Source organism: Sturnus vulgaris, chromosome W (assembly GCF_052056855.1).
Source record: "Sturnus vulgaris isolate bStuVul1 chromosome W, bStuVul1.hap1, whole genome shotgun sequence".
In the NCBI taxonomy this organism is placed as follows: domain Eukaryota; kingdom Metazoa; phylum Chordata; class Aves; order Passeriformes; family Sturnidae; genus Sturnus; species Sturnus vulgaris.
Window position 1 is genome coordinate 43,719,947 of NC_142282.1, and position 23,907 is coordinate 43,743,853.

Genomic DNA, 23,907 nt, shown 5'->3' on the forward strand with positions numbered 1-23,907 from the left:
TGGCAGGCCATGGGGCAGGCGGGGCGGGCCGGCGAGTTCGTGGTAGCGCAAAGAGAGGAGCTCCCGGGCTGGACGGTGAGTGGCGCGGCGCCGTGCGCTTCTGCTTCCTGTCGCTCGACGGCCGCCTCCGGCAGCAGCCCGGCGGGTGCCGTGTGACCCCGTGGAGCGGCGGGGCCTGCCAGGCAGTGCACAGCCAGGTGTGTGGCCAGAGGCAGCTGCAGCAAGGGGCTGCTGGGACTGCCGAGACGGCCGGTGCCGGTGGTGAAAGAGGGGAGCCGAGGCCGGCCTTCCCACTGCAATGAGGGGTGGGCACCTTTGCTGAGGGTGCCCTCCTTGCCGCAGCGGCGCGGACCGTCGGGCGTGGGGAGTGCGCTCGGGTCGGTGCCGGCCGCTCCCGCCCAGCGCCGCGCTCCCCCGAGGCGTTTTCCCGCCCGTACTGGGAAGGAGACGTAACGCACACTGAATCTGGAGGTCAGCTGTCGGCGAGAGCAGCTTCCACCCATAGTAGCCTCAGGAAGGCAGCACACTACCACAAAACAAAAATCCCACTGTAAAAATATGTGAAAGTCTTCAAACTTCTTACCGGTGCTTGCTTGGATTTTGTTGGTGGAGCAAATGATTTTTAGGTAAACTGGTATTGCTGGTACTACTTTTAAATTAGGTTGCTCAACTTTAGAAGGGTAGGGACGGTGGTCATGTACCCCTGAGGAATGCTGGAAACAGTAAGACTGCTCAGTCATTTCAAGGTGGCCAGAAAATGGGTGTAGCAGTGGAGTGGACACTGTGAGTAGGTAGCTTTAAGTAATGTAATGACTGGTACTTCCAAACGGAGCAGGATTTCTCCCAGACCCAAGCTACCACCACCTAGAACCCTGGTTGCCTTTCGGCACACTGGGGCACACTTGGGGCACACTTGGGGCACACTTGGGGCACACCTGTTCCCCACTTGTGGAAGGTGTCCCCTCCAGGTGCTATGACTGTTCCTGCTGCACTGGCTCAAGGTGGACGTGGAGAAGCAGATGCCCAAGAAGTATAAACACGTGCTCAGGTGCCACCTGTCCAAGCGCCAGAGGTTCCTCTACCACGGCTTCATGGGCCACGCCAGGTGAGGGTGGCACACCTGCACACACCTGGGAGCCCGGAATTCCCAAAAATTCCTATTAAATTTTACCTAAGTTCCATGAAATTCTACCAAAATCCACCCCAAATTCACTCAAAGATCACCTGGTTAAGGTTTCTGATGGCATCATGGGCCAGGCCAGGTGAGGGTGGCACACCTGGCACACCTGGGATACCAAAACTTACTTGGGATCCCAAAAATGACCCAAATTCTTTCCCAAATCCCTTGAAATCCCCAAATTTTCTCTCGAATTTCTCAAAAATTCCCCAGAATTTTTCCACTTGACCCTCAGGTGAGCCCAGGTGAGCTCAGATTTTCTCAGGTGAGCTCAGGTGACATCAATGCCCCCTCCCCCACACTCTGGACTCCCTAAATCCCCAAATTTCTCTCCCTCAAATTTTTTCCCAAATCCTGAAATTTTCTCTTTTAAATCGTCATTTTTTTCCCCTGAAATCAATTCCAGTTCCTCAGGTGAGCCCAGGTGAGCTCAGTGTCCCCTCTTTAGCGCCAAGATCACCCAAAAGCACCTGGACCTCTTGAACCCCCCAAAATTTTGCCTTAAACAGCCCCGAAATCCCCAAATTTCGCCCCAAATTTCTTAGGTGAGCTCAGGTAACCCCCGGGTGAGCTCAGGTGAGCCCCAGGTGACTTTTCCACCCCCTATTTAGCACCAAGGCCACCCTGGACCCCCAAATTTCCCAAATTTCTTCCTCAACCCCCCACCCCCAAGTCCCCTGAAATCCCCCAAATTTCCTCCCTAAAAACCCTCAGGCTGCTCAGGTGAACCTAGGTGAGCTCAGGTGACTACCAGGTGACCTCTCTGCCCCCTCCCCCAGCACTAAGGGCACCCTGGACCCCAAATTTCCTGCTGAAACACTCAAACCCCCCCGGGTTTCCCCTTCAAATTTGCCCTTGGACTCCCCAAATTTTTCAGGTGACTCCAGGTGACTCCCAAGTGAGCCCCAGGGGTCTTTTCCATCAATTTTTGGCACTGAAAGGGAAATTTTGGGATTTAAGGAGGAAATTTGGGGGTCCAGGATGACCTCAGTGCCAAAAATGGGTGGAAAAGTCACCTGGGGCTCACCTGAGAGTTACCCGGGGTCACCTGAGCTCACCTAGGGGTTACCTGAGCTCACCTGAGAAATTTGGGGCAATTTCAAAGAAAGTTGAAGGAAAACTTTGGGGGTTTAAGGGAATTTTGGAACATTTAAAAGGGAAAATTTGGGGTCCAGGTTGGCCTTGGTGCTGGAGATGGGGACAGAGAAGTCATCTGGGAATTACCTGAGCTCATCTGGGAGTCACCTGAGCTCACCTGAGAAATGTGGAGGAATTTGGGAGGGTTTCAAGGAATAAAATTGGGGATTTAAGGGGGAAATTTGGGGATCCAGGGCCACTGCCGCCACCACTCCAGCCCTCTTCAACTGCGTAGGACTTGCCCTGCCTACAGCACCAATAACTGAGCGCAGGGAGAGAGGGCCTGTGGCCAGAAAGGGACTGGAACTGAGCTATACTGTTCTGTTTTGTTGTCAATTTTTATAGCTGTTGTTGTTTCTGCTATTTTGCCTTGTTAGATATCAGTAAAGAACTGTTATTTCTATCCCCATATCTTCTGCCTGAAAGCCTCTGATTTGAAACTATAATAATTAGAAGGGAGGGGGTTGCACTCTCCATCTCAGGAAAAAAAGGTTTCTTGACTTTGCTTAGCAAAATACCTGTCTTTCAAACTGAGACAGATTTTGGCACCCAACGTGGGGCATTGCCTGAGGGCATTGAGAGGGGTAGAAAAGGAAATAACAGTTCTTAAGTTACCCAAGTTTGTGGTAGGTGACACCATGCTGTCCAGCTTACCCTGGTTTGGCCTCCATGTGGTCACTCTCCCATTTGCAAGCCCTTTTTTAAACATGAGTCTCATAACCAAGGTTACTGTGGTTATTATCCAGTTCATTTTGTGGGTTGATCAGTTGAAGAATTCATGGATTTTTAATTTTCTCTGGAAGATGGCCACATGGATTCAGAGCTATCGCACTCTTTGTGTTTCTGTGGCTACTTCAATAATGGTACTTACTGTGAGGAAGTGATAGGAAGTGAAATTTTCTCCCAACCCATCACACAGTTTTTGAAGTCCACCCCACCAGTGTTCAAGGGGTTCAAATCCGCTCTAAATGCCAATGACATTATACTGTGACTGGTGTTGCTGATATCCCTGTTAAACCTGTTCTATCTAACATTCAGAGATAAGGGGAGATTGACTTGGATAACAACCCTGATACCTACCCCAGGAAATAGCCATGCTGCCCCAGAGCCTGATCCTGTCCCAGAGACTAGGGATATGACCCCAGAGCCTGACCCTGCCCCACAGCCCACCTCAGAAAGGAACCACCCGGAGTGGGTGGGGTTCTAGCAAAGGAGATATGTGAGATGAACCAGATGCTGAAGGAGTACCTTTCCCCAGCTGGTGAGAAACCCTCCCCCTGCCTTAAAGAGGGAGACTCTGATGGTGCAGCAGTGGGACACACAGACGTTACATCTGTCCAGGTTCCAGCTGAACTGCAAGGGCACTAACAACCAGCAGCAGTTGCCCCTGTGGAAACTAGGAAGTCTAAGATGAAAACAAGGCACCTAGATAATAAGGGTCAGGAAGGGGGCCCCTCACAACCAGCAGGGGAGCCAGAAGTTGAGATCATCACCGAGTCCCTGTCATACGAGAGTCTCCGTAACCTGCGAAAAGACATTGTATGACGAGGCCGTGAGCCTTTTACAACCTGGTTACTGTGGGTCTGGGACCTTATGGGTACAGGTGTGCAACTGGATGGTACTGAGGCAAGGAATTTGGGAGCCTTGACCCAGGACTCAGGTGTGGACCAAGTATTTGTAAGGGAGACAGGTCTCCTTTCCCTCTGGGAGTGACTTTTAATGAGTGTGTGAGAGAGATATGTCAACAGGGCAAGAATGCAGGAACACCACCAGAGAACGCGTTGGAATACCCTTGAGGAAGGGATCCAACAGCTGAGAGAAGTGGCAGTACTGGAGGTGCTCTTTGGGAGGGATGGACAGCATGACAATGACCCTGACAAGGTCAGGTGCACAGGGCAGATGTTGAGGAAACTGGCAAACCTGGGCCCATCTCAATATACCCCCTTTATTGCAATGATTAATGCTGATACCAACCAAGTGACAGTGGGTTCTGTTGCCAACAGGCTCAGAAATTTTGAGAGTATGATGGCTGGTGCAGTGCAGGCTCATGTCTCTGCTGTAGTTAAGGAACTAAAAAAAGAATTTAAGGAGGAGATGAAGGAGATAAGGGAAGAGGTGAGGAAGATCAGTGCAGCACCAGTGCGAGTCATGGACCCCAAAAGTAGAGCCCAACGCCCCCCAGCTAGGGAGAGAGGGTACACCCCACGTGCTGACCTGTGTATTTTTCTACGTGACCACGGGGAAGACATGAGAAGGTGGGATGGGAAACCCACTTCTGTCCTGGCAGCACGGGTGCGCCAACTCAGGGAGGGGAACACTAACAGAGGGAACTCCACTAAAGTGAAGGTAGCCTCAGCCACCCATGACCAAGGTGCAGGGTATTACAGAAGGGAAGATGATCTGTCAGATCCCCTTGAAGGAACCTCCACTATGTATGCCCAGGAGAGAAATAATAACCAGGGCTAGAGGGGCCCTGCCTCTAGCCAGGGAGCGGCACGGGAAAAACGGATCTTTTGGACGGTGTGGATCCCATGGCCTGGCACATCAGAGCCACAGGAACACAGTGCATTGGTTGACACTGGTTCACAGTGTACATTAATACCATCGGGACATGTCGGGGAGGAACCTGTTTCAATTGCTGGGGTTACGGGGGGATCTCAGGAATTGACTTTGCTGGAGGCTGAGGTGAGCCTGACTGGGAAAGAGTGACAGAAACATCCAGTTGTGACTGGCCCAGAGGCACCATGTATCCTAGGCATAGACTTCCTCAGGAACAGCTATTACAAAGACCCAAAGGGACTCAGGTGGGCTTTTGGAAGAGCTGCTGTGGCGGCAGAGGGCATTAAGCAGTTGAACACCCTGCCTGGGCTATCAGAAAACCCATCTGCAGTGGGACTCCTCAGAGTGAAAGTGCAACAGGTGCCAATTGCTACCTCAACAGTGCACCGCCGGCAGTACCGGACGAATCGAGATGCCATGATCCCCATCCACAAGATGATCCGTGAGCTGGAGAGCCAAGGGGTGGTCAGTAAAACCCACTCACCCTTCCACAGCCCCATTTGGCCTGTGTGTAAATCTGAAGAGGAATGGAGATTGACTGTGGACTATCGTGCATTAAATAAAGTGACTCCATTACTGAGCGCTGCTGTGCTGGACATGCTGAAACTGCAGTACAAGCTAAAGTCTAAGGCAGCAAAGTGATACGCCACCATTGACATCACCAATGCATTTTTCTCCAGTCTTCTGGCAGCAGAGTGCAGGCCTCAGTTTGCTTTCACCTGGAGGGCTGTGCAGTTCACCTGGAACCAACTGACCCAGGGGTGGAAACAGAGTCCCACCATCTCTCATGGAGTGATCCAGACTACACTGGAGAAGGGTGGAGCTCCAGAACATCTGCAGTACATTGATGACATCATTGTGTGGGGGGACACGGAAATGGAGGTATTTCAGAAAGGAGAAAAAATCATTCAGATTCTGCTGGGAGCTGGCTTCACCATTAAAAAGAGCAAAGTCAAAGGGCCTGCCCAAGAGATCCAGTTCCTGGGAGTAAAGTGGCAAGATGGATGGCGCCAGATTCCCAGTGAGGTCATCAATAAGATCGCTGCAACGTCTCCACCAACCAGCAAGAACGAAGCACAAGCTTTCCTAGGTGCCATAGGCTTTTGGAAAATGCACATTCCTGAGTACAGTCAGATTGTGAGCCCTCTTTACCTGGTCACCCACAAGAAGAACGATTTCCATTGGAGCCCTGAGCAGCAGCAAGCCTTTGCCCAAATCAAGCAAGAAATTGTTCATGCGGTGGTCCTTGGCCCAGTCAGAAAGGGACCAGAAGTAAGGAACATGCTTTACTCTGCAGCCAGGAAACATGGTGTCTTGGTTTAATTTTGATTTCCCAATTTAAATAAACTTATTTTTCCTGTTGTGAGACAGAACCAGGAGCAAAAGAGCAAGGCAGGCCTAAAACTTGAGAGAGTATAAAAGAAAATTTATTAACTACACAAACAAAAAGAAAGGGAAAAAAAATTCAGAATAAGATTTTTCAGATCACTCCTTCCCTCCCTCTCCCAAGCTTCATAACAACAAAACAAACATATAACAAATACTTCGGTCAGTCCCCAATTTAGTCTTTCTCAGTTCACTTTTGGAGAGAGAAGCCTCTTCTTGTTGAAGCTGTAGGGGTTTTTCCCACAAGAAGGAAAAAGAGTTCTCTTGTGGTTTTATCTTTCACGATTTGCATCCGCCCGGGAACCTGCAACCGTGACGCTCCTCCCAACTCTACAGCCGTCCCAAAGCTGTAGATGTGGGCCATGTCTGTCTCATGGGGTATTACTTTTAAGAATGAAATGTTCAACAGCAAAGATTCTCTCTGTCTTCTTTCTCTCTGCTCAGGCTTTATCTTCAGAAAACCAAAATCCCTTTCTTTTCTCAGGGCAGAAATTCTCAACACAGGTGCTCTTTAGTCAAATCATCTATTAAATGGAACATTTCCATCCCCCCATGTCTCTTTCCATGGTTTATAGGAATATTCAGTACATCAGTTCATCCCTACAATTTTACAAAAAGATTTTCAGCCATTTCAGCATCTTCTCATTCTCTGTTCATCTTAAAAATTTAGCTCTTACGTCACTGACTTCAGAAATCTTCTTATTCCCTTTCATATTCAAAGGAAAGGCTGGAGGCTTTGCAAACCTTATCTGAACACTAAAGAGTTAAAGTTTAACACAACTACAAGAGTTGGGCCAGGCTCAGGCTGTGCTGGGGGGGCAGCTGAGGTGTTAATCAGCCTTTCTGGGGCTGGGCTGCAGGCCACCTGGGCAGGCTCGGCCCGTCCGGCAGCAGCAAGAATCGGCCTTCCCCCCACGCCAGAGCCGCAGGCTCGTGGAGGAGGAAGCTGTGAAGGTCTTATCACACAACTTTTTCTCCCCCCGGCCATCGGGTCCCCCTCGTTGGCAAATGGGGCCCAAGCGGCCTCCCGAGCCTCCCCCCCCCCACATGGGGGAGGGGGAAGCTCGGGTTGATGTTACCTGCTCAGCCACCGGAAAGACAAAGAGACCCAGTTCCGGATTACCTCCTTCAAAATGTGTGTGCACAGAGCGAATTAACTTTCTCTAATTGGCTGTTGCAGGTATCCCAACCGCCACAGAGGAAATTCCCTTAGGAAGAACCTCTTCTGAGTTTCTTCTTCCTAAGTCAACCTATCACACATGGTCTGTCCTGGAGCCTTTGGCAAAAAATGTCTGGTGAGATGCGAGGCCAACCACTGGGATTCTGGAGCCGAAGTTACAGAGGATCCAAGGCCAAGTATGCTCCAACAGAGAAGGAGATCTTAGCTGCCTATAAAGGAGTTCAAGCCATCTCAGAGGTAGCTGGCATGGAAACACAACTCCTCCTGGCACCCCGACTACCAGTGCTGGGGTGGATGTTTAAAGGAAAGGTTCCCTCAACCCACCATGCTACTGACGGTACATGGAGCAAGTGGATTTCCCTCATCACACAATGCACTCGTATTGGAAACCTGAATCGCCCTGGGATTTTGGAGATAATTACCAACTGGCCGGAAGGTCTTGCCCAGGAAGAGCAACAGAAACAAGTGACCCGGGCCGAACAAGCTCCACCATATAACCAACTGCCAGGAGATGAAACATGCTAAGCTCTTTTCACTGATGGTTCCTGCCGCACTGTGGGGATGAACCGGAAGTGGAAAGCAGCCGTATGGAGCCCCACAAGACAGGTCGCACAAGCTACCTGTCCTGGTTTAGGGCAAATTTGGGAGGAAACCTCTGAATGAGGTCCCTCGGGAAAAAAAGGAAAAAAAAAATTTGGAGAGAAGTGGAAAAAAAGAACTGTTTATTCAACAGGCAACACACCTCCTAACACAACAATGAACAATATTAAACAGCAAAACTTCTTGCTGTTCCGAAGAGACGGCAGATTTAGACGAGTTCTTTCCGTGGCTGCCCGGCTTACTCAGTCTGCTCTCAGTCTTTTCTGTGCTGGGGATGCCGCGGCCCAGGCCGGGCCCGGTGGGCCACAGGTGTGAGTTTCCGGTGTTTTTCTGGGTTTTCAGTCCAAAAGCAGGTTCAGACAGTTCCAGGAAAATAGGAGGGAAAAAAAAAAGAAAAAAAACCCCAACAAAAACAACAACAAAAAAAATAATCCAGGGGGCTTCTCTGCTTCAGTTAGCTAAAAAACTAACCAAGAGCAAAGGAGAGCTCTCTCTCTCGCTGTCCACCACAGACTACACAGTCTGAGAGCAGGAATGCGGGGGAGCCAGTGCAGTCTCTGATAACAAACTTTGCACTTCTTCTTCTTCCCCCCTCTGCCCTTTCACTCCTGGAACCAGTCTAAAAGTTGCAGAATTTAATATTCAACACCAACAGAACAGACGATTTGGGGATATAGGCATCATACAGTCACCCCAAGACATTCCACCCCTTATCCCCAAATCGTCAGCTTACTACCATATCTGATACACACACTAATTCTATAAACACATACATCATTATCATACACACATACATATACAAGATACAGCTATAGACAAACAATGACAGTGATATTCAATAGTAATATTTACATATGGTTCTCACCCAACAATTAGATCTCCCTGAGGTACACATCGTGTTGTCCCATCCTTCTGCATTATTCACCATGTGCAACCTGGTCCTTGAGCAAAAACAATCCCATGAATGGGTTTGTCTGTATTTGAGGCAGAATTGATCCAAACTTTCTTCCCTAACAAACCCCTGGCATGCACCACTGGGACTTTATCTCCATCTACTGTATGCAAGGACTCAGACTGGGCAGGGCCTGCTTGATTTGTGGAACCTCGGGTGTTAACTAACCAGGTGGCCTTTGCTAAATGCTACTCCCAATTCTTAAAAGATCCCCTACCCAATGCTTTCAAAGTGGTTTTTAACAGTCCATTGTACCTCTTTACCTTCCTTGCAGCTGGTGCATGGTAGGGGATATGGTACACCCACTCAATGCCGTGTTCTTTGGCCCAGGTGTTGATAAGGTTATTCTTGAAATGAGTCCTATTGTCTGACTCAATTAGTTCAGGGGTACCATGTCTCCACAAAATTTGTTTCTCAAGGCCTAAGATGGTGTTCCGAGCAGTGGCATGAGGCACAGGGTAGGTCTTTAACTATCCAGTGGTGGCTTCCACCATGGTCAGTACATAGCGCTTACCTTGGCGTGTCTGGGGCAGTGTGATGTAGTCAATCTGCCAGGCCTCTCCATACTTATATTTGGACCATCGCCCCCCATACCAGAGGGGCTTCACCCGCTTGGCTTGCTTGATGGCAGCGCACGACTCACAGTCATGGATAACTTGAGAAATACTGTCCATGGTTAGATCCACCCCTCGGTCTCGTGCCCACTTATAGGTGGCATCTCTACCCTGGTGGCCTGAGGCATCATGGGCCCATCGAGCCAGGAACAGCTCTCCTTTGTGCTGCCAGTCTAAATCTATCTTCGACACCTCTATCTGTGCAGCCTGATCTATCTGTTTGTTGTTTTGCTGCTTCTCATTAGCTCTACTTTTGGGGACATGGGCATCTGCATGACGGACTTTTACAGGTAGCCTTTCTACCCGAGTGGCAATGTCTTTTCACTCGTCAGCAGCCCAAATTGGTTTTCTCCTACGTTGCCAGTCAGCCTTTTTCCACCTTTCCAGCCAACCGCACAAAGCATTGGCTACCATCCATGAATCAGTGTAAAGGTAGAGTTTTGGCCACTTCTCTCTTTCAGCAATGTCCAGGGCCAGCTGAACAGCTTTGAGTTCAGCAAGTTGACTCGATCCACCTTCTCCTTCGGTAGCTTGTGCGACCTGTCGTGTGGGGCTCCATACGGCTGCTTTCCACTTCCGGTTCATCCCCACGATGCGGCAGGAACCATCAGTGAAAAGAGCATAGCATGTTTCATCTGCTGGCAGTTGGTTATACGGTGGGGCTTCTTCGGCCCGGGTCACTTGTTCCTGTTCTTCATCGGCAAGACCGAAGTTTTCACTTTCCGGCCAGTTGGTAATTATCTCCAAAATCCCAGGGCGATTCAGGTTTCTAATACGGGCGCGTTGTGTGATGAGGGCAATCCATTTACTCCATGTGGCGTCAGTGGCATGGTGGGTAGGAGGAACCTTTGCTTTGAACATCCACCCCAGCACTGGTAGTCGGGGTGCCAGGAAGAGTTGTGTTTCTGTGCTAACCACCTCTGAGGCAGCTTGGACCCCTTCATAGGCGGCCAAGATCTCCTTCTCTGTTGGAGTGTAGTTGGCTTCAGATCCTTTGTAACTTCTGCTCCAGAATCCCAGTGGTCGACCCCGAGTCTCACCAGGCACCTTCTGCCAAAGGCTCCAGGACAGACCATGGTTCCCGGCTGCAGAGTCGAGCACGTTCTTCACATCTGGCCCCATCCTGACTGGGCCAAGGGCTACTGCATGAGCGATTTCCTGCTTGATCTGGGTAAAGGCTTGCTGCTGCTCAGGGCCCCAGTGGAAATCGTTCTTCTTGCGGGTGACCAGGTAAAGAGGGCTCACAATCTGACTGTACTCAGGAATGTGCATTCTCCAAAAACCTATGGCACCTAGGAAAGCTTGTGTTTCCTTCTTGCTGGTAGGTGGAGACATTGCAGTGATCTTATTGATGACCTCACTGGGAATCTGGCGCGGTCCATCTTGCCACTTTACTCCCAGGAACTGGATCTCTTGGGCAGGCCCTTTGACTTTGCTCTTTTTAATGGTGAAGCCAGCTCCCAGCAGAATCTGAATGATCTTTTCTCCTTTCTGAAATAACTCCATTGTCGTGTCCCCCCAGACAATAATGTCGTCAATGTACTGCAGATGTTTTGGAGCTCCACCCTTCTCCAGTATAGCCTGGATCAGTCCATGACAGATGGTGGGGCTGTGTTTCCACCCCTGGGGCAGTCGGTTCCACGTGTATTGCACACCCCTCCAGGTGAAAGCAAACTGAGGCCTGCACTCTACTGCCAGAGGAATGGAGAAAAATGCAGTGGCGATATCGATAGTGGCGTACCACTTGGCTGCCTTGGACTCCAGCTCGTACTGCATTTCCAGCATGTCCGGCACAGCAGCGCTCAGTGGTGGAGTCACCTCATTCAATGCACGATAGTCTACGGTCAATCTCCATTCTCCTTCAGATTTACGCACAGGTCAGATGGGGCTGTTGAAGGGTGAGTGGGTTTTGCTGACCACCTCTTGGCTCTCCAGCTCACGGATCATCTTGTGGATGGGGATCACGGCATCTCGATTTGTCCGGTACTGCCGGCGGTGCACTGTTGAGGTGGCAATTGGCACTTGTTGCTTCTTCACCTTCAGGAGTCCTACTGCAGATGGGTTTTCTGATAGTCCTGGCAAGGTGTTCAATCGTTTAATGCCCTCTGCCTCTACAGCAGCTATTCCAAAAGCCCACCTGAGTCCCTTTGGATCTTTGAAATACCCATTTTGGAGGAAGTCTATGCCCAAAATGTGTGGGGCCCCTGGGCCAGTCACAATAGGGTGTTTCTTCCATTCATTTCTAGTCAGGCTCACCTCTGCTTCCACCAAAGTAAAATCCTGTGATCCCCCTGTTATACCAGCAATAGAAACAGATTCTTTCCCCACATGTCTTGATGGGATTAGTGTGCACTGCGAACCGGTGTCAACCAAGGCCTTATATTTTTGTGGTTCAGATGTGCCAGGCCAACGAATCCACACAGTCCAAAAAACACGGTTTTCCCTAGCCTCTACCTGGCTAGAGGCAGGGCCCCTCTAAGCCTGGTTATTATTTCTTTCCTTGAGCATATGTCTTGGAGGTTCCTTCAAGGGGATCGGACATATCATCATCATTATCATCGTACTTGGCAGTTTGGCTACGGGCGACTGGAGCTGCTTCCCTTTTAGTGGAACTCCCTCTCTGCATCTTGCTGTCCTGCAATTAAAGTACCCGTTTTACCAGAGCAGTAGTAGATTTTCCATCCCACTTCTTCATGTTTTCTCCAGAATCACGCAGGAAAGACCACAATTCAGTTCGTGAGAAGGGTCTTCTCTCCCCATCTGGGGAGCGTTTACGTTTGGGGCCAGAACCTTTGATCCGTATAGCCGAGATTTGGAGAATGTCCTCTTTAATCTCCTTCCTGAGTTTCTTATGATTCTCCTCCATCCTATCTTCTAATTTCTGCAGACGTGTTTCCACAGCTGCAATTCTGGCATGTGTTGGGCCATGCACAGCATCTGCATATGCTCGGAGCTTTTTCGCCATATCAAGCACGGTCTCCTCCCTGTCATCCCCCTTCATTATTGCTAAAGCAGAAGAGTATTCTTGTGGCCCAAGTCGTAGTTTTCGCCACATCACAGGTGTACATGGTACCAAGTCTGGATTCCTAGTTATTAGGTCATCTGAAAAGACAATCTCTGCCACTGCCATTTCTCTTAAGCGTTGAATCCCTTGTTTTATGGTCTTCCATTGGGTTTGCTGCATATAGAGATCGTCTGCACACAGGTATCTTTGTGCCACACTTTCCAGGACCCGTGCCCAGAGACTCTGAGGATTAGCCCCCTTCATCATTCCTTGGTCAATAGCTGGATCATGTGACAGGGATCCCAAATGCCTGGCTTCAGTGCCATCCAGAATTGTAGCCTCGCCTGCAGCATCCCAGAGACGGACCAGCCAACTAATTATAGATTCATCAGGTCGTCGGGTGTAATCCTTTCTCAGGCCACGAAGGTCTTTCAGAGATAGGGACTCAATATTGGCTTCTGATCCTGTGCCAGTTGCCCTGACTTCTGATTTTGTATCGGAAGCCTGCCTTGAGGGTCTTTCCCCCTCATCATCATCGTCCACTGGCCAATCAGTTTGCTGGTGTGTTTTCTTCCTGCAGCAACTGCCAGTGGCTTAGGTTTACTATCTGGTTTAGCTACAACCGGAGTGACTGGGGTATTGGCTGGTTTATCTCCCTGCCCCCCTGCCTCTCTCTGCTGCCCTACAGTATCTAGCAGTGTGCGATAAGCATATGCTAGGGCTCAGCTTATTGCAATGATCCTTTTTTCATTAGAATCATCATGACACTTCTCTTCCAGGTATTTCCCCACCTCGTCTGGGTTCTGAATTTGTTCATGTGAAAATTCCCAAGCTGGGGGATCAGAAAATTTCTTCAGAGTTCTGCCCATTCTCTCTCATTCCCCACACCACTCAGAATTTTCCACACCTGGGCCTACTCCTGGGTCAGGGGTCCCATCAGCTTCTCTGGACACCTCAGCCCTCACTCTAGAGAGGCTGCAGGCTGTGTAGAGGAAGCTTACTAGATTAAATACCAGGAATGCAGTTTCCTTGACATTCAGGGGAAACTGAACATCCTCAAAAATTGACTTAACAGATTCGAGGGTGTCCTAGGGTGATGTTATGGTGTTTGTATCTCCAATCGTGTGTCCTGATTATGTTTGGTATTATGTCCTGTGCTTCCAGGACTGACTCTGAGAGTGAAGCTTTGTTTTGTCTTGTTATCAGCCGGCTCATCTCCCCCATGGTCTATGTTTAGGAGAGGTTTTAGCTCGGTTTGCTTGCTTGCTTGCTTGCCTGCTTGCTTGCCTGCTTGCTCGCTTCTGCCTCTTTTTCTTTCCTTCGCTTTGCCCTTGCTTTTTCCTTATTAGTTAGTTCAGCTAGGCAGTCCAACTTTTTCCCTGGACTGTTTTCTCTTCCACCCCGTCCCCTCCCTCTCCTGGATACCATCTGAACCTGTTCCGGACGGGGACCTGGGAAACCCCAAGAAACACCGGGAGTCTACACTCTGTCACCTGCAGCAGTCATTCCCCAGCGCCAGAGACTGATAACTGAGCGACCACTCGCCGGAGAGACTGAACTTGTCATCCCTTCAGAACGGTGAAAGAGTTTTTTGTCAGCTGGTGTTGTCTTTTTTCCCTGTGCTGGGGAGTGTCTTGCTTGTTAAATAAACAGGTTTTTTCTCCCACTCTTCTCCGAGGAAATTCTTCCCGAACCCGGTGGGGTGGGGGGGAGGAGTCGTGGGGTTTGCTGTCTGGGGGCTCCTTCTGGAGGTTTTCCCCCAAATTTGCCCAAAACCAGGACAGAGGGAGAAAAAAGAAAGCAAAGGCTGAAAAGCCTCATCCCCTGCTCCTCTTCTAACAAACTGGGTGCAATTACTAATGAACCCCCAAAACATGCTATTAGAACTGGGATGCAGGGTAGGACAAAGAAACCATAAACCATAGATACCTAGAACAAACTCCAGTAGCTTTATGAACTTTCTATAAATCATTATCACTGAGCCCAGCACAATAGCTATTCTAATTCGTGCTCCTCTACTGAAAAAACTGCATGTTAGGGACACTACTGGAGCTATCTCTGGATAAGAAAATAAGCCTAGAGACCAGAAAGGTATTAAAACCTCAAAAAAGCCTAGGGACCCGAGACCCATAAAGGCCTCTACCCCGACAGACACAGCAGACATCATGACTTCAAATAACATGGTTACTGACTGCTTTACCCCAATACAGAGTAAATATAATCAAAATGCAATCAGAACAGGTTTTTTTCCACTTTCTCGAGCCCCACGTTGGGCGCCAAAATGTATTTGTCCTGGTTTAGGGCAAATTTGGGAGGAAACCTCTGAATGAGGTCCCTCGGGAAAAAAAGGAAAAAAAAAAAAATTGGAGAGAAGTGGAAAAAAAGAACTGTTTATTCAACAGGCAACACACCTCCCAACACAACAATGAACAATATCAAACAGCAAAACTTCTTGCTCTTCCGAAGAGACGGCAGATTTAGACGAGTTCTTTCCGTGGCTGCCCGGCTCACTCAGTCTGCTCTCAGTCTCTTCTGTGCTGGGGATGCCGCGGCCCAGGCCGGGCCCGGTGGGCCACAGGTGTGAGTTTCCGGTGTTTTTCTGGGTTTTCAGTCCAAAGCAGGTTCAGACAGTTCCAGGAAAATAGGAGGGAAAAAAAAAAAGAAAAAAAACCCCAAAAAAAACAACAACAAAAAAATAATCCAGGGGGCTTCTCTGCTTCAGTTAGCTAAAAAACTAACCAAGAGCAAAGGAGAGCTCTCTCTCTCGCTGTCCACCACAGACTACACAGTCTGAGAGCAGGAATGCGGGGGAGCCAGTGCAGTCTCTGATAACAAACTTTGCACTTCTTCTTCTTCCCCCCTCTGCCCTTTCACTCCTGGAACCAGTCTAAAAGTTGCAGAATTTAATATTCAACACCAACAGAACAGACGATTTAGGGATATAAGCATCATACAGTCACCCCAAGACACTACCGAAGGAGAAGGTGGATCGAGTCAACTTGCTGAACTCAAAGCTGTTCAGCTGGCCCTGGACATTGCTGAAAGAGAGAAGTGGCCAAAGCTCTACCTTTACACTGACTCATGGATGGTAGCCAATGCTCTGTAGAGTTGGCTGGAAAGGTGAAAAAAAGCTAACTAGCAACATAGAAAAAAAACAATCTAAGCTGCTAATGAGTGAAAAAACATTACCACCCAGGTAGAAAAGTTGCCTGTAAAAATCTGTCACATCAATGCCCATGTCCCCGAGAGTCGGGCTAATGAGGAACACCGACACAACAAGCAAGTAGATCAGGCTGCACAGATAAAAGTGTCAAAGATAAATTTATATTGGCAACACAAAAAAAAGTTGTTCCTAGCTCAATGGGCCCATAACGCCTCAAGTCATCAGGGCAAAGACACCACCTATAAGTGGGCACGAGACCATGGGGTGGATCTAACCATGGACAGTATTTCTCAAGTTATCCATGACTGTGAGACGTGCGCTGCCATCAAACAGGCCAAGCGGGTGAAGCCCCTCTGGTATAAGGGGCAATGGTCCAAATATAAGTTTGGAGAGGCCTGGCAGATTGACTACATCACACTGCCTCAAACCCGCCAGGGCAAGCGCTATGTACTCACCATGGTGGAAGCCGTCATTGGATGGTTAGAGACCTACCCTGTGCCTCATGCCACTGCTCGAAACACCATCTTAAACCTTGAAAAACACGTTCTTTAAAAGCATGGTACCCCTGAAAAAATTGAGTCACACAACGGGACTCATTTCAAAAACAGCCTTATAAACACCTGGGCTAGAGAACACGGCACTGAGTGGGTGTACCATATCCCCTACCATGCAACAGCTACAGGGAAAGTTGAACGGTGCAATGGGCTGCTTAAAACTACCTTCAAGGAACTGGGTGGGGGAGCTTTGGAGAACTGAAAGATTAATCTACCAAAGGCCACATGGTTAGTGAACACCTGAGGTTCCACTAACCGAGCAGGCCCTTCCCAATCTGAGCCCTTGGGAATACGAGATAAAGTTCCAGTAGTACAGATGAGAGTACCCATTGAAAGCAACCCAAGATGGAAATTGGCAATTAGCCCAAAGAATCTCTGCCTTTCCTGTCATTTATATATGAGGCCACAGAGGAGGATCCTCAAACAGAGCAGAATGGCAATCAATTGACATGAAACAAGTAACAGAATTGGCAAAAATTGCAAAAGAACACGTCAGATCAGCACACATTTTTAGAAATTTCTTAGACGCCTTTTTTGCTGCTTTTTTCATGGTTCCCCATGATCTCAAAAATCTAGCTACTTGCCTTCTGTCACAGGCTGAATTTATGTTATGGGAAAGGCATTGGAACAAACGATTAAAAATACTATCTGATAAGTATTCAAAAGATCCCAATCGACAGAATTTTACTGTTGAACAACTCGCTGGTGAAAACCAATCTTCTAAACCCTCAGAACAAGCAAACTCTATTCCTGAAGAAACACTGCAGGACATTGCTAATGCAGCAAAAACTTCATTCCTCCTTACCCCTAACAACTCTATTCCTAGCTTGCATTTCTCCAATAGCTAGAAAGGAATAGATGAGACTTTTATAAAATTTGCAAAAAGGCTCAAGGATGGTCTTGAAAAACAAACTGAGAGCACAGAAGCGCAAAAGGAACTTTTAAGAAAACTTGCTTTCAGCAATGCAAATCAACAATGCAAAACCATTTTAAGAGCTTTACCTATAGACACCGATCCCACCATCGAGCAGATGGTGGAAAGCTGCACACGCCACATGTCCACTGAAAACGCAGTGGCCAAAGCAGTTGCCAAGGGCATTGCTGATGGAGTCTCTGGAGCCTTTGCAGTGATGGTCTCCAAAGACAATGCTCGCTGTTTCTACTGTGGGGAACTTGGACATTTTATAAAAAACTGCCCAAACAAACCACCCACCCAAAACCCCCACAACAACTACCACAAACCCCAAAGGCACCAAAACCAAAAACAGCAGCCAAAAAACTTCCAACGCAGCCCGGTTTCAGCTCCGGGCACAGACAACAAACCAAAAGCTGCCTTCAACCCAGCCCCAATGATAACAAGCGACAAACAAAAAACACCATCGTCCTTGAAAATTCCAGACCACATCAGGCAGACCCAACATTTGGTGAGATTTCGATGGGAACCCTCCGACAATTGGTGACTGTTTTGCCTTTATTACAGATTAAAAATTTTATCATATCCCTACAGAAAAGTATGGATCACAGGATGGTCCTTGGGACATTTTAATCCTTGGTGATAGTTTCCATGGTCCACCACAAATTTCTGTTTTACCTGAAATACAAACTGTAGCACCTGGAAAAGAAATCTTTGTCCAGTTGTGTTCCACAGACATTCCCTTTTTTCTTCCACAGAAAACACCTATAGCACAAGCCTTCCTGCTTCCAAAAAATCACATGGAACGGATCCCTCTCAACCCTACAGTAATGTGGGCACAAATTATGGGTCCAAACAAACCCATCCTCGAGTGCAGCCTTTTCTGCTACAGGGAAAAAATTCAGAAACCAGGAATGATAGACACTGGTGCTGATGTCACCATCATTGCCCGCTCGGAATGGCCACCACACTGGGAACTTCAACCTGTAGCAGGCATGCTGGCTGGAATTGTGGGAGTTGCCATTTCCATGAGAAGCAGACACAACATCGTCATTGAAGGGCCTGAAGGAAAACTGGTAACCATCTGACCATTCGTGGTAAGAGCCCCAATCACCCTATGGGGCAGAGATGCCCTAACCCAATGGGGGGCTTCTCTCCGAGTTCAAAGTCGGGATTTTTGATGGGGGCCATTGAAGCATGCACTGTCCCACCCACTCCTCGTCTCACCTGGAAGAGTGATGACCCCCAATGGCAGGCACAGTTGCCCCTATCAAAGGTCAAACTGCGTGCATTGCAAGCCCTCGTTAAAGAACAGCTGGCAAAAGGCCACATTGTTGAATCTAACAGTCTGTGGAATTCTCCAATTTTCATCCTGAAAAAGCCTGGAACAGACAGGTGGAGTCTTCTCCAAGACCTTCGTAAAACAACGACATCATTGAAGACATGGGCCCTCTCCAGACTGGCCTGCCCTTCCCATCGATGCTGCCTCGAGACTGGACACTTGTGGTCATTGACATCAAATATTGTTTTTTCAGCATCCCATTGCATCCCCAAGATGCACCACAGTTCCCCTCTCTCAACAGAGAAACTCCTCTCAAAAGATACCACTGGCTCTTCCTTGCTCAAGGACTCAAAAACTCTCCAACACACATCCTTGCTCCTGTTCGAGAACAATTTCCAGAAGCAATCATTCATCACTACATGGACGACATCCTAGTTTGTGCATCATTAAAGACCGACTTAGAAAAAGCTGTCAAAACAACCATTCAAACCATAGAAAAAGCAGGATTTTAAATCCGTGAAGACAAAGTACAATACACCAGCCCCTGGAAATATCTAGGACTTTTAATCCGAGAAAGGACCATTGTACCCCAGCAGCTCTCCATCTGATATGACCCAAAGACTTTAAGAGACCTACACAGCCTGTGTGGATCCATCAACTGGATCCGCCCCCTACTGGGACTCACAACAGAAAACCTCGCCCCTCTGTTCAACCTCCTCCGTGGCAACGAGGACCTGAACTCCCCACGCACACTCACCCCAGAAGCCCGACAATCCATCATCAAAGTTCAGGAAGCCCTGTCTTCACATCAAGCACATAGATTTGAGCCAAATCTGCCTTTCCAATTTGTCATTTTAGGAAAGGCCCCTCTCTTCTATGGACTGATTTTTCAATGGGACCCTCAACTCACAGACCCCTTGTTGATCCTTGAATGGATTTTCACAAGCAATCAGCCCACAAAGACAATTACCACGTTTCAGGAAATCATGGCACATTTGATAAACAAGGCCAGAACCCGCTTCCGCTCTCTTTCAGGGTGTGAGTTCGCATGCATTTACCTGCCCCTGACCATGGGAGATTTGGAAAATCTACTCCAAACCAATGAAAACCTTCAATTTGCTCTAGATAGCTACACAGGCCAAATTTCTATTCACATAGCACAACACAAACTTTTAATCAAAATGCAACCTTCAATCTGGTCCCATGACTTGTTCAAAGTAGATGACATCTCAAAGCTCTAGCTGTTTTTACAGATGGCTCAGGTTGCTCTCACAAGTCTGTCATAACTTGGAAAAACCCCAAAACTGACAAATGGGAATCTGATGTCCAAATTGTGGAGGGATTCAAAGACAAACCCTTTAACTTAGTCACAGATTCTGTTTATGTAGCTGGTATAGCTATGAGAGCAGAACATACTTTCCTCAAAGAAATCTCCAATCCAAAATTATACCAATTGATTTCTTCATTAATAACCCTCATTTCCCACCGAAAATTACCCTACCACATTATGCATGTTAGGTCACACACCGACCTCCCTGGTTTTATTACGGAGGGAAACAGGAAAGCGGACGCACTGGCCATGCCAGTCGAGACTGCAATATCCCCAACATTTTTGCTCAAGCAAAGCTGTCACATTCATTTTTCCACCAAAATGTACTTGCCCTCATGAGAATGTTTAAAATTCCAAAAGGCCAAGCAAAAGACATTGTGGCAACATGCCCAAACTGTCAAAACTACCAAGTGCCCTCTATGGGTACAGGAGTCAATCCCAGAGGCCTGAACAGCTGCCAGCTTTGTCAGTCTGATGTCATCCATTTCCCACCTTTTGGAAAGTCTAAGTATGTGCACATGTCCGTTGACACGTTCTATGGAGCAGTTTTTGCATCGGCTCATGTAGGAGAAACAGCCACTCACATTATCAAGCATTTTCTCCTAGCATTTGCCACTCTGGGAGTTCCAAAAAAAATCAAAACTGTCAATGGACCCGCCTACATCTCTCACAAATTTCAAGAGTTCCTCAGTGAATGGGGAATTGAACACATTCAGACCATTCCGGGAAATTCCACAGGACAGTCCATCGTAGAGAGAACTCATCAGAACATCAAAAGAGTCCTTCACCCGCAGCGGAGAGACACAGAAATTTTATCTCCAGTGGAAAGACTCTGCAAAGCTCTCTACGTCATCAATTTCCTAAATGGAACTGAGTCAGAACCTGACCCCCCAATACTCCGACACTTTGCAAACCCAACCCAAGCAAAGCTCACTGAGAAATCACCAGTGTTGGTGAAAGACCCAGAAACACATCTGGTTTCTGACCTTTCCAATTAATTACCTGGGGAAGGGGGTACACTTGCGTCTCCCTGCCATCTGGACCAAGATGGTTCCCAGGAAAAAACATAAAACCATACCTAGGCACGGCAAAACCTACTCCAGCAGACAACAACAAAAGCTCCCCAGAGTCAAATACAAGACTTCCTCAAAACCAAACCTGTGCTGCTTGGAGAAGAAGACGCCGCCGAACACCTTCACATCAAAGAAAAGATCGTGCTGTCACAAGACAGCAGACAAAACAAAAAACTAAGCAGCACTCTGCTGCATCAGGCAAATCATAAGCCAGACATAGTCTGGCCACAAAGTGACCTTTCGTTAAATGTTACTACCTCTACTGAAACACCCTAGTATTAGTTCCCTCCCCCCAATGATTTTCCTGTAACCTCTAATCCTGTATTCATTTCCCTATCCTTAGAGAAAAAAAAAAAGGGAGGGGGGGAGGGACAAAGGAAGGATATGAAGGAGAAAACCCTAACTCTCTCTCCCCCATCATAAAAATAACAGATTTTACTTATATTCCCTATCAGAAGGCCCATCCTTGTCCAAAGATGAAAATTATCTCCGTTGATGCTGTCCTCACTGCTGCCTGGATCCTCTTCACCGTGCCACATGCCTTCAGCTGGATCAGTCCACAACCAAAACACAATGTCTGGGTGACTTTAGCAAAGACATGGAAACAAGATAACATGTGCCTGTCTATGGGCAACCTTGATAACCCACTTTCCAAATGTTTAGTAGGAATTCCCTTTGTAGCAGACGAATGTCCGGTCCAGAACTCAGACCTTCTCCACACCACTGGTAAGAGACCAAATCCGGTTGACACTTGGGACCATTGGACAAAAATACTGCCAAATGCCCCTGAGGAACCCCAAGAATTAGATTTGCTGGGGTCCTCCAAAGTAACATACTGTGTCAAATTTTACTACAAAAGTCCAAAGCAAAATTGGCCTGGATTGAGTCAAATTTGAAACACATACAGCAAAGACATATCACCCATCAACAAAGCCTACAATTATCCAGATTGGTGCAATTACACCACTCATGCTCTCTCTGAATCCTCCATCCACCCCAAAACGTTACCCCGTGGAATGTTTATTATCTGTGGTGATCGGGTTTGGGCTGGAATCCCCTCTCGCCTTCAGGGGGACTCTGTAGCCATGGCAAGTTTTCTACCCTCACCCCCAACATTACCTTATTACATAATTGGAAAAAGGAGAGTGAATCAAAATTCGAAAAAAGATCTTATCCTGAATTTGATGAGAGTTGTGACCATAAATTGCACAATTGGAACAAACCCACAATAGCTGCTGTCTGCCTGTTCTTTCTGTGGGTGACTGCAGCAAAGGCCCTTGGTGAAATTACTTATTTGGGGTGTTGGCTCAGTAAGCAAACCAATGTCACATCTGCTGCTTTGATAGATCTTTTAAAGGATGAAGAAACCACGAGACACGCATCCCTGCAAAACCGAGCTGCAATCGACATCCTGCTGCTCGCCCACAGACATGGCTGTGAAGACTTTGAGGGAATGTGCTGCTTCAATCTCTCCTCACGTTCAACATCCATCCAAGCAAACATCCAGAAGCTGAAGGACCTCGTGAAGGATTTGAAAGTAGAAACCACCCCAGACTGGCTCAACAACCTTTTTGGACAATGGGGACTGATGGGGTGGGCCACATCTCTGGTCAAGGGACTTTTATTGATTTTAATTGTAGTTCTTATTGTATTATTTATGGTTGCATGCTTTGTTCAATGTTTTAAGAAAGTTGCTAAAAGTGCCTTTTTGGTAAATACAGAGAGAGGAGTTGTTGGGGGGCAGAAAACACAGAAGAAAGTTTCCCTGCATCCTCAGAACAAGCTCCTTGGAAAACAATAGCTTAGAGATAAGAAATGGCTTGTGAAATGACGAATACAAAAGGAATCTAGCTTCCTCCCCCTTGGAAGACCCTCTTATCTATCTTCAATATTAGTGGTTCATTCTCTTTTAGTATCCATAGGCCATCTTTGAATGTAAAATCCCTCGGGGATTGGTTAGAATGTAGAATTCCCTTGGTAATTGGTGCAAACTGTAAAACCCTAACCGTTGAATATGTAAGATTGGATGCCTTCATAGAATAAACTATGGATTTGTGCCTCTCTGTATATGCTGGTTTCTTTTCCCTGCTGGTCTGAGAGCTCACTGCAAGCCGAAATTCTATCTGGGCAAGGCTCGGGAATTTGCTCTGTCACTGAGGGCTGCAGAAGCAGTCTCAGTGATCCCAAAGGGACCCGAAAACCCAACCAGTGACAAGAATCTGTATATATGGTCCCTTTTTAACCCTTTAAACGAGATAATGCCCTATAAAGAGCGAATAGTTCAAACATCTGAGCAGACCATGTTACGTTTAAGTGTCTGAATTCTACTAATTTTAATTCTTCTCCTCCTACTATCGCATATCCCAATTTTCCTTTTCCTTCTACCACTTTGGAAGACCCGTTTATAAACAATTTTACTTCATCCTTAAGTTCAACTTCCCCCTGGTCAAGTCTAATTTTTGTTTGTACCTCTATAACGTCCACACAATCATGTTCTAAATTTTCTCCTGGTTCTCCATATAGATATTGTGCAGGACTTTGAGCAGTTGTTGCTTTTAGCTTTATGTCTGGGGAAGTGATTTGAATAGCTTCATATTTTAATATTCGGGCATCGGTTTACCATTTCTCAGCTTTTTGATTCAGAATTCCCCTTACATTATGGGGGGTGTGTACCACTAGGTTCGTCCCAAAGGTGACATTTCAGGGTTCTTCAATTAAAAGTGCTGTGGCCACTAGGGCCTGGAGGCATGTGGGCCAACCCCGACTGACAGGGTCGAGCAGTTTAGAATAATATCCCACTGGCTTTCGACTGCCTGCCCATTCCTGGGTGAGTACCCCATATGCTGTTTGATCAGAGGTATTTACAAATAACTGAAATGGTCTCTCCAAGTCTGGGAGACTGAGTACAGGGCCTTGAATTAAAGCATGTTTGACCTTTTCAAAACTTTTATCATCCTCCTCTGTCCATTTTAGGCGATTAGTG

General features: G+C 47.6%; 1 long non-coding RNA gene across 3 annotated transcripts; it reads left to right on the forward strand.

The window, feature by feature from the left end:
• Window positions 1-22,991, forward strand: LOC148220204 (uncharacterized). Of its 3 annotated transcripts, XR_015798901.1 has the most exons (4): window positions 1-75; window positions 7,440-10,835; window positions 10,931-14,187; window positions 17,998-22,991. It is a non-coding gene; the product is annotated as an uncharacterized LOC148220204 (long non-coding RNA). The 3 variants fall into 3 exon arrangements; XR_015798900.1 differs by having other exon boundaries at window positions 7,440-14,187; XR_015798902.1 differs by lacking the exons at window positions 7,440-10,835; window positions 10,931-14,187.
• The last annotated feature ends 916 nt before the right edge of the window (window positions 22,992-23,907 follow it).